General features: G+C 43.6%; 1 long non-coding RNA gene across 1 annotated transcript in view; it reads left to right on the top strand.

Annotated features, from left to right (window-relative positions):
• LOC116696195 (uncharacterized) overlaps positions 1 to 8,248 on the top strand; it is a 21,281-nt gene extending 13,033 nt beyond the window's left edge. Inside the window, exons 2-4 of the long non-coding RNA XR_004333650.1 lie at positions 4,508 to 4,512; positions 7,373 to 7,379; positions 8,237 to 8,248. This is a non-coding gene — a long non-coding RNA (uncharacterized LOC116696195). The remainder of the gene's footprint in view (positions 1 to 4,507; positions 4,513 to 7,372; positions 7,380 to 8,236) is intronic.
• Positions 8,249 to 9,194: the final 946 nt, after the last annotated feature.

Below are 9,194 nucleotides of genomic sequence, written 5' to 3'. Positions count from 1 at the left end.
GAAGAATCAGTATTTAGAGCCACTGTCAGTTGAAAATATATTTAGATTGCAATGTACCCTTCAATGATCATCGTGAGGCTCGTTAAAATGCTACATTTATACCAACCTTTGCTCTGATGGCCCTAAAGTTTGATGTAAGACACAATTTTTCTAAGGAGAGGACCTTTGAATCATTAGGTACACGACTAGTTTTTAGCAGCTGTTCAGTCAATTATATATTAATGATTTAGTGCATTGCAAGCATTTAGCAAATATCAAGTGGAGACAAGAGCCTATTGTACACAAGGTCTGTCGTGTCTGTGGTGGGTGTCTGTGTATCTCTGTTGTAGGTGTATTACCCATTGTGTGATCTTGTGAAGTGGGGGTGGCGAAGTGTGCGTGTCTGTACACACGTTCCCGGTGGCACTCCCATATTGTGTCTGTTGTATTTCTGTATGTCTATTTGTGTAGTCTCGTGGATGTGGTCCTGTGTGAGGTGTTGTAAACTGTTGAGGTGTGTGTGTGGGTGGGGTGTGGTCTGTGTGGTCTGTGTGTTGTCCTATCATGTGTGTTGTCTGGGTGTGCTGTTGGGAGTTGTTGTATGTGTATTGTGTATATTGTGCTGTGTGTGTTCTGTGAGTTGGTTGTATGTGGAGTTGTGGTTGTGAGTGTCTTGGCGTCTGTCGTATGTGCTGTCTAGCTGTGTGTCATGTAGTGTCTATTTGTCGTCTGTCATGTCTATTGCCTGTTTTTTTCGTGCGGTGAGTGTTTCTGTGGTGTCTGATGTTGGGTAATGTGTTGTCATGGTTGTTGTGAGTGGTCGTGTGTCTGTCGTGTCTATGTGTATTCGTGTTGGTTCATTGTCTGTCGTGTATAGGTCTTTGTGTGTATCGTGAGTGAGTGGTTGTGTGTCGTCGGATGTCTGTCTGTTGGGTTGGAGTGGTGTGTGGCTGATTGTGGTCGATGAGTGGTGTGTGTGTTGTAGTCTGTCTGCTATGTGTCTGTGTTGTCGGTGTGTCTGTGATGTGCTGTGAGTGTATGGGTAGATTTTGTTGTTCAGGGTGTGTATGTGAGGTGTGGTCTGTGAGGTGCTGTGGTCTGTTGTCTGTTACGGTATCTGTTATCTGTGGTCTGGAGTGTCTATTTGTGCGTTTCTGTCTATTTGTGATGTTGTGGCATGTGTTTTGTGGTGTCTGTGTCTGTACTGTTCTGGTATGTATCTGTCTGTATGTGTCGATCTGTGTGTCTGTGAGTGTGGTACTGGGGTAGTGTTTGGTCTGGTTGCTGTCTAGTTGTGTATCTGTGAGGTGGTGTTTGTGAGTGTGTGTCTGTGAGTGGCGTGGTGTGTCTGGTGGTGGGTTGTCTCGTGAGTGTGGGCTGGTGGTGTGGTCTGTAGTGTGTGTTGTGAGTGGTGTCTGTGAGTGTGTGTGGGGAGTGTTGTGCTGGAGTGTAGTGGGTTGTGGGAGTGTGTGTCTGGAGTGTGTGTCTGTGAGTGTGTGGTCTGGGAGTGTGGCGTATTGTAAAGTGTGTGTCGGTGAGTGGTGTCTGTGAGTGTGTTGCTGTGAGTGTGGTCTGTAGTGTGTGGGTTGTTGTGTCTGGAGTAGTGGTGTCGGTGAGTGTGTGTTCGGTGAGTGTGGTGTCTGGGAGTGTGTGTCTGGGAGTGTGTGTCTGTGAGTGTGTGTCTGTGAGTGTGTGTCTGGGAGTGTGCGTTCTGTAAGTGTGTGATCGTGAGTGTGTGTCTGTGAGTGTGTGTCTGGGAGTGGGTGTCTGGGATTGGCGTTTGGGAGTGTGTGTCTGTGAGTGTGTGTCTGGGAGTGTGCGTTCTGGGAGTGTGCGTTCTGCGGTTTGGGCCTCACGCCGCTCCTTAGTTTGGTAAAATGTGGAAGTGATGCAGCAGTAGCGTTAGGGTAGCACAATCCTTAACGTGCTCCACGATTACATATTAAACTACTTTTTAACTAACCATCATTAAAAAGCCGCTTAAGACCCCCCCCTCTTTTTAACCAAATTACCATAAATAAATGGATTGGATTCCTTGCAAGGCTCTTTGGAAATACAATGATCACTTTCATCCTCTGATCTTAACTGGTAGTCAAAATATATTCCAAAAATTTCCCGCTTTGTGCTAAATATTAAGGTTATATTCTTCTAGCATGAGGGTTATTGACCATGAATTCCAAAACGGAGAGAAACTATATAAGGCTGTGGTAGTGACCTCGAAAAAAAAGGCAGAAAAAGGGACCAAAAATGTCAATCTTTGTCCTGTTTTTTGGACCCAGAAGGACAACACAAGGTTGGTAAAATATCGCTTTAAAGTACAGTTAGAACCAATGGCTGCAGGTCCAGACCACTCTTAGTCGAGTCCAAGACAAGTCCAAGCACCAGACATTTCAGTCGAGTTCCAAGTAGAGCGAGCAAAAACACCAGAGTTACCCAGAGGTCTAAGTCCATAAGACGACCACAAAGAGTGTTCATGATCATCCAAGACACAACCAGTTCCCCAAAAGGTTTGAGTCAAGCAGAACAAGCCAAAAGGTTTGAGTCTGAGTCAAGACGAAGTCCAACAAGGGTTGAGTCGAGTCAAGCAACCAGGTCCCAAAAGGTTTGAGTCTGAGTCCAAGACCAAGTCCAAAAAGGTTGAGGTCCGAGTCAAGACCATAGTCCAAATAGGTTTGAGTCCGAAGACATCAGAAACCGGGCAAAGAGGTTTGAGTCAAGTCAACCACAGTTTAGTCTGATCAAGACCGAGTCCAAGTACAAGACGGGTACACAAAGATGTGTTTGAGTCCACCAGTCTACAGACCCTAGTCCAAAGAAAGGTTTGAGTCTGAGTCAAGATCCGAGTACAGGACAGAAATAGTGGGGTTATGAATGGACAAGTATCAAGACAATCATTTTGGGTTTTCCCTTTCCCTATAATAGTATAATCAACATCATTAAAGAACCTGGACTCGGTCCAGACCAGACGCCCATATTGGGCTGAAAGACCGTGGCCGAGGAAGAGACAAGTCCGGGTCCATAGAAAAACCGCTCTTGAGTGCCGGACTCGAGTACTACCAGCCCTGGTTAGAACAGATAAAAAAAACAGCAATAATTGCGTATTAATCGGCAGGCAGTCATATGGAGACAGTTTGGTCCTAAATGATATACTATATATATTATTACCGCATGTTGTAATCTGATAGTAGATTGGCGAACATGGAGAACATGGGCAGAACATAAGCCGAGTAACGGGACAGGAACACAGTATTGAAAGAAGAATAGAGACAACACGGAAGATGTTCCCGGCATGACACACGGGAGAACATGGCCGAGAACACAGAGAGAAACGGTCCCGAGAACAAGCCAACTGCGCGAGACGGAACACAGAGGTCACATGACGAGGAGAGAGGTGAAGGTTGGACACTGTGGTCGAGATAGAGAGAAAATAGGAAGGAGCCTTGAAATACAGAGATTCATTGGAGAACCAGAGAACCTAGAAGGGCAGAGAGAAGAATGACGCGAGTAGGGGTGCACGGAGTAGTCCGAGCGAGTGGGAGAGGATAAGTTAGGTTTAGAGGGCGAGAAGAACGGAAACGTAGTGGTAGAAGCCCAATCGTGAGAAGGCGAGAGAGAGAAGGGGGAAGGAGATCACGGGAGATCAGGGGGGGATGCGATGAGGTTTGAGAAGGGGAGGAATCTGGAGAGAAAGAGAACCATGGGGAGGAGAGATAGGGACACCCGGTCCTGAAGTCGAGGCGAGGACACATGGAAGGAACATGGGAGGGGAGAACTATAAAATGGGAGAGAAAGGGAGAACACAGGTGCGAGGGCGCGAAGAACAGGGGGAACAGGGGAGGAGGGAGCACCTGGAAGAAAAGTGCGAAGAACATGGCGAGGAGGGAGGGGACCCTGGGAGAGACAGAAAAGAAATGGAATGGCACGACATGGGTCGAGATGAGGAGAGGGGCGCGGAAGGAGGAGAGAGGAAGGAAGAGAAGGACGAGGATGTGAGGACGAAAAAGAAGGCGGAGGAGAGGAGAACAGAACGAGAAGGAAGAAGAGAGAAGCAGAATGAGGGAGAGGAGCGAGAGCGCGGAGGGGACGAGCGAGAACTGGGGAGGGAGGAGTTCCGAGCGAAGGAGAAGGAGAACATGGGGAGAAGAGAGCGAGAAAGAAACACCTGGTACGAACATGGGGAGAGTTGGAGAACATGGCGAGGAGGTGGACGTGGAAAAAAGAAAAAACATGGAGAACCTGGGAGACATGGAGAACATGGGAGAAACACGGAGATGAGAGAATTTGAGAAGGAGGGTGCGAGTTGAGAACACATGGGAGAGAGCGGAGAACTGGGATCATGGGGGAGAAGAGGTGAGAGAACATCATATGTCTGAGGAACAGGGAGAACATGGGATATATGGGAGAATGGAACATGGGAGGACAGCGGAGAACACGGGAGGAACAGGGGAGGGGGAACACAGGAGAACATGGAGGGGAGAGAACGAATGAGGAGATACACAGAAAGAGATGCGAGAGGAACAGGGCGGAGGGAGAGTCAGGGGGAAGAGCAGCTGCGAACGAGAGATAAAGAGGAGGACAGAACGAGAAAGAGGACCATGGGGAGAACAAACGAACATGGGATGTAGAGAACCTGAGAACCGAGAGAGAAAAGATGAGGAGAACATGGCGGAGGACAGAGTAACACAGGAGGAAACATGGAGGGAGGCGAGGAAGAACAGGATGCCGAGAGAGGAGGGGCGAGGAGAGGAACATGGGAGAAAACAGGGCGAGGATGAAGGGAGATAAAAGGAGAAGAGCGAAGGGCCGTTGGGAGAGAACAGAACATACACGAGAAGTGAGAAAAGAGTGAGGGAGACAGGGTAGAACATCCGACTGGAAGCATGGGGAGAAAGAAGGAACATTGGATGAGAGAGAAACATGGGGAGAAACACAGGCGACAGCATGGTGGCAAGAACCATGGTGGAGAAAGGGAGAACATGGGAGAACACAGGAGAACATGGGAGAACATGGGAGAACATGGGAGAACTGAATTCATTCTGCATTCCCCGGCGCAGCGGCTGCACTTCGTTAGCTATCTCCACTCCACCTTTCTCTGACAAATTCAATAAAGGTCCATCTGGTTCTACTCAGGCCCTCGTTAGCCATAATTGGCCCGGGTATTTACTAACGGCATTACTCAACACTGGCTGGCGCAGGCTGGGCCGGTCTGAGCCGAGCCAGGCTAAGCTCTGCCAATTGTCTGTGCCCTGCAGAAACCGGCTATCTCCAGAAAAGGTCGACTCATATATATATATATATATATATATATATATATATATATATATATACACTATATATAAAACACCATATCAAGGTCATGCCATTTCTGTGAGTGATTTGTATTTTTAATTCTTATGTATGTCTGTTATATGTGTGTATATGTGTGAATATGTGTGTATATGTCCTTTATATGTGTGATATATGTGTGATATATGTGTGATATATTTGTGATATATGTGTGATATATGTGTGATATATGTGTGATATATTTGTTTATATGTATATGTGTGTATATGTGTGATATATGTGTGATATATGTGTGTATATGTGTGATATATGTGTTTATATGTATATATGTGTATAGTGTGATATATGTGTTTAATATGTATACTAATGTGTATATATGTGTTATGTGTATATATGTGTTTATATGTATTGTGTTTAATATGTATATGTGTGTTATGTGTGATATTGTTGTTTATATGTATATATTGTGTATAGTGTGATATTGTGTTTATATGTATATATGTGTTATGTGTGATTATGTGTTTATATTGTATATAGTTTGGTATATGTGTGATATTTGTGGATATATGTTTTATATGTATATATGTGGTATATATGTGTATATGTGTGATATATGTGTTTTTATATGTATATATGTGTATATAGTGTATATGTGTTATAGATGTTTTTATATGTAGATATGTGTTAATGTGTATATGTGGATATATGTGTTTATATGTTATATGTGTTTATGTGTGTAATGTGTGATATATGTGTTTATAATTTATATATGTGTTATATGTGTATATGTGTAGTATATTGTTTATATGTATATATGTTGTATAGGTGTATATGTGTGATATATTGTTTAGTATATGTGTGTATATTGTGTATATGTGTGATATATGTGTGTATATGTGTGTATATGTGTGATATATGGTGTATATGTGTGTATATGTGGTGTATAGTGTGATATATGTGTGTGATATGTGTGTATATTGTGTATAGTGTGATATTGTGTATGATGTGTGATATATGTTTTTATATGTTGGTGTTTGTGTGTATATGTGGTCATATTTGTGTATAGTGTATATGTGTGGTATATGTTTGTGTATATGTTTGTTATATGTGTGATATATGTGTTTGTGTTAGGTATTGTGTGATATGTGTGTATAGTTGATACACAGTATGTTAGGTTGGCAACTAAAACACTTAGTTAGGGTTTGTGGTCACGCAAAATAAAAGGGTTAATTGCAATTTTCCTGCGTGACAGTCGGATGTATTTCACACCCAACAACCACCCTGACCCCCCCACATATCCTAAACCTTTATTTTGTAGAGGACCCACAGATGTAAGGGTAAGGGACGGGGAACGGGGGACGGGGGACGGGGGACGGGGGAAGAGGGTTAAAAGGACCTTATTAGACATCTAGAACATTTTAGGGGTGTGACGGTATGTGAACTTGTCTCGCACCACAGTGCATACAGGATGTTGAGTTAGGCATGGGACTGTGTGGCAGGGCTGTAGTCAACACCCCCTTAGTCGAGTCCAAGACAAGTCCAAGACCAGGACTAGTCGAGTCCGAGTCAAGACCGAGTCCAAAGAGGTTTGAGTCCAAGACAAGACCGAGTCCAAAAAGGTTTGAGTCTGAGTCAAGACTAAGGGTTAAAATATCGCTTTTAAAGTACAGTTAGAACCAGGGCTGTAGTCAAGACCCCCTTAGTCGAGTCCAAGACAAGTCCAAGACCAGGACTAGTCGAGTCCGAGTCAAGACCGAGTCCAAAGAGGTTTGAGTCCAAGACAAGACCGAGTCCAAAAAGGTTCAAGTCCAAGACAAGACCGACTCCAAAGAGGTTTGAGTCCAAGACCAAAATTAATTTAACAGTTGACATCTTTCAATTTCCAATGAATCGTTGCAACTCTAATTCTAAAAGCAAAACTACTTTGGAGGGGATCAAGAAACAGAGCTGGAAACCGAGCAGATGTCCTTCAGATCCAGGTTTTTGGAGCCTCATGGTTTTCCCAGTAAGTTCCAGAGACGGAGCTGGACGGAGACAAAAGAAAGCGTGTGCACGTCTGCGGAGACACAAACAATCCAAGATGCATGTGTCTGCTCCAAGGCTCCAGCTCCACTGTATTGTTCCTTCACACGCACACTACAGTCAGTTTGTTGTGCTGGTTGTTCCTCAGTGCCAGACCATCACCCCCCCAAACGGAGGTCTACGTAGTCTGGCACCAACCAAAGGTCACTCTCTGGGTTTTGGGATTTTTTATCATTACTTTTAAGGCTTTTATGGGTCTGGCTCGTAGCCTCAGAGGAGATGTTGAACCCATATGAGCTTCGATCCTTATGCCTACCAGACACTAAAGTCTGACATCATCACTGAAGTTTTCCTTGTTTTTCCCATTCATAATAAATCAGAATAATAATCATCGACTGACTAATTGATTAATCTTCACGAGAGCCTGTCTAGATAGAAACTAAGACTTTACTTTCCATAATTTTCTGTTAGTTTTTCCTCCATTCTTAGCTAACTTTTTAGTCTCTTTGTAGTAACATTGGGTCGATGGCACTTTTATTTTGTGTTATCTCTTGATTATTTCCTCGATTAATCGATGAGTCGTTTAGTCTCTGAAAATGTGGATCAGTTTCCCCCGATAAAGCCCAAGATAAGGTCCTCAAATGTCTTGTTTTGTCCACAACTCAAAGATATTTAGAGGAGAGAAGAAACTAGACAAATGTTCACATTTAACCCTTGGATGGGATTCGGGTCAAATTGACCCATTTCAAATTTTTAGAAGAAGAAAAATGGTCCAAGTTCCATGTTTTCTACCTGAAATCAGCGTCCTTTCCTTATTTCCTGTGATGAACATGTATTCCTGACTCAGAACATTATTCTGGATATGACACTTATGTTGTTTCCATAGTGGATTTTTAACATGAATTATAACCTTATGACAAAAAACGAACCCCACTTCCATGTTTAATAGTGTGCTAGTAGAGACTGATGCATTCCCTGAACATAGATGTTATCTCAGCTGTTGGAAATGGAGATAAAGACAATATTTGTTAAAGGGTTACAAAGTAAAATTTCATTTCAGAATTGTTTTTAAAACCCCAAATAAGTCAGGGAGACAAGAAGGTCCCGAAAGTGAAGACAACACAAGGGTTAAAGGAGAATTCTGGTCAATTTCTAAGTTAATCTTGATGCGCAGAACAGTCGATAGAAGAAGAAACACGAGCCGCATCGGTGCGGTTGACACTGAGTATCTGCAGCTACGTGTACAAGCTTCCACTGAGCTAAAATGGCAGTTGTTGGGGCAAGTTTTAGAGTGCCTTTGTGCCTCTTAGCAGACACATAATGTAATTAAAATGCTTGTGCATCATGGACAGGGCCCTTATGTGACAACAAGATGCGTTTTCAACTCAGACAGTGGTTGAATTCACCTACCCTGTCTCTATCCTGCTGTGAGCTAGCTCGCCCTGCTAGCTGTTAGCTGCTAGCTGTTAGCTGCTAGCTGTTAGCTGCTAACTGTTAGCTGCTAGCTGCAATCATGTTTCTGTGATAATCATCACGCGGCAGCTCCGTGTGTATTAGTCCATCTCCCATTTTGTGTGTTTTAAGACATTTAAGATGTCACAATATGTAAAGAGGGGCGATCTTGCAGGGTCACACATTGCACGACTTTTTGGGCGACAATACAGATTTTGTCGCCCGCTGTCATGGAGACGCATTACGTCATCCATTGCACAAGTATGTAACCAAAACCCTGGATTTTGAGTAACTTTTCACACCATGGGACTAGAGCAGGGTTTTGTACATTTGTCGTCTTTTTTTTGTTTTTTTCCGAAGTCTTTGGTGCTTTTTGGGAAAGTTTTTGTCACTTTATCGGATATTTTTTAAATAGATGCATCCTGGGAACATTTTCCAACGTCATTGTCACCTTT

This window comes from Etheostoma spectabile, chromosome 9 (genome assembly GCF_008692095.1).
Source record: "Etheostoma spectabile isolate EspeVRDwgs_2016 chromosome 9, UIUC_Espe_1.0, whole genome shotgun sequence".
In the NCBI taxonomy this organism is placed as follows: Eukaryota; Metazoa; Chordata; class Actinopteri; order Perciformes; family Percidae; genus Etheostoma; species Etheostoma spectabile.
Note: the sequence above shows the minus strand (reverse complement) of the source record. Positions and strands in the feature narration are given on the sequence as shown.